The sequence below is a fragment of the Pseudophryne corroboree genome, chromosome 10 (genome assembly GCF_028390025.1).
Source record: "Pseudophryne corroboree isolate aPseCor3 chromosome 10, aPseCor3.hap2, whole genome shotgun sequence".
In the NCBI taxonomy this organism is placed as follows: Eukaryota; Metazoa; Chordata; class Amphibia; order Anura; family Myobatrachidae; genus Pseudophryne; species Pseudophryne corroboree.
Genome location: NC_086453.1, coordinates 8,140,477 through 8,142,087, shown reverse-complemented (window position 1 = coordinate 8,142,087; position 1,611 = coordinate 8,140,477). Strand labels below are relative to the sequence as shown.

General features: G+C 42.0%; 1 pseudogene; it reads right to left on the bottom strand.

Annotated features, from left to right (window-relative positions):
• Positions 1–455: 455 nt before the first annotated feature.
• LOC134968081 (5S ribosomal RNA) lies at positions 456–574 on the bottom strand (annotated as a pseudogene).
• Between the last annotated feature and the right edge of the window lie 1,037 nt (positions 575–1,611).

The window sequence follows — 1,611 nt, the reverse complement described above, 5'->3', positions numbered from 1 at the left end:
TTGTATCGTAGTGTCTAATGATTAGTAATGTGTATAAGAAATAATCAATTCTTTATTTCTACTCTTAAAATAAATGGGAACTCAGCACAAAACAATAATGAAATTTAACATAAATGAGTATTAGCATTCCAACAATGAGACAAGTATTCCCTAGAAAAAATTAGGAATGTTCAGATCTTGTTTATACTTAGATAAATGCATGTTGGAAGATAGCTACATACCATGCTGCTTCCGTCTGCCAAAGATCTGTACAAACTGTGTTTGTATTAATAAAGCCCTGAATAGGGATGATTTCAAGTGAGGGACCACCCCCTGACTGAGATCTAACCGTGATGATTCGAGTCCGTCTTGGAGAAAATTGCATACGATGAGCAAGGGTGAGATCTAGACACAGTAAAGTATTAGGAATAAGTGAAAGTGGTGATCCTGCTGTTAGTGTTATCTCACAGGGAATCTTCCTACTGCACTGGGTATTCCCTAGCGGTCGCCCAACTAGGTACTGACCTAGCCCACCTCCGTTTAGCTTCCAAGATCGGACGAGATTGGGCGTGAGCGTAGGGGTATGGTCGTAGGAAGATTTGCCCTGTGCCACTAAAGAGAGTGCACTGAAACAGAGGATGGATTGCCTTCTGAGAAGGGAGTGGAAGAAAAGGATGGGGGGGAAAAAAAGGGGAGAAGGATAGATCTAGGGAGCGTGAATCTGCTGTCCTCGTTAGACGGGAGAAACGTGTCTCCTAGGGGACACGTTCACCAGAATCGGGGATGAGAGTTCACGGAAAAAGAAATGGATGAAATAAGAAAAAGAGAGGGGATTGCATTGATATAGAAATCACTGTGATGAATGTTGCGATATTGAGCAAAAACAAATCATGCCGTATAAGATGATTTACCCGGTCACGGGCTTGTTCACTTCCATGGAGCAGCTTTTTCCTGCGGGCCCCTCTCCTACCTGAAAACTGCATGGGTGATATTTGACATTTACCTGCATTAACTAACTGTTTTCTTGGCTCTAACCTAAATTATCACTAGCCTAAGTGAGACTTTGTTTTGCACATTGCTAATTAATTTTTTAGGGGCATTATAACCAAGCTTAAAGTGATTTGTAACTATGATTTGCCCTACCAATACCAGCTTTGATGTTTCATCTTTATACTGTTAGATGCAGGCAAAACCCCTCATTTAATGAATGCAGGTATCCTCAGGTATACACATATATTTTTTGTGTGGTTCCGCAGTTAAATCTGTTTCAAATATCTCAAACTGTGTGTTGTTTTCATGGTTTCACTCTGTTATAACCCTGTTGAGTCCTGTGGATAATAAGAATTTACTCACCGGTAATTCTATTTCTCGTAGTCCGTAGTGGATGCTGGGACTCCGTAAGGACCATGGGGAATAGCGGCTCCGCAGGAGACTGGGCACAACTAAAAGAAAGCTTTAGCCTACTGGTGTGCACTGGCTCCTCCCACTATGACCCTCCTCCAGACTTCAGTTAGGATACTGTGCCCGGAAGAGCTGACACAATAAGGAAGGATTTTGAATCCCGGGTAAGACTCATACCAGCCACACCAATCACACCGTATAACTCATGATACAATACCCAGTTAACAGTAT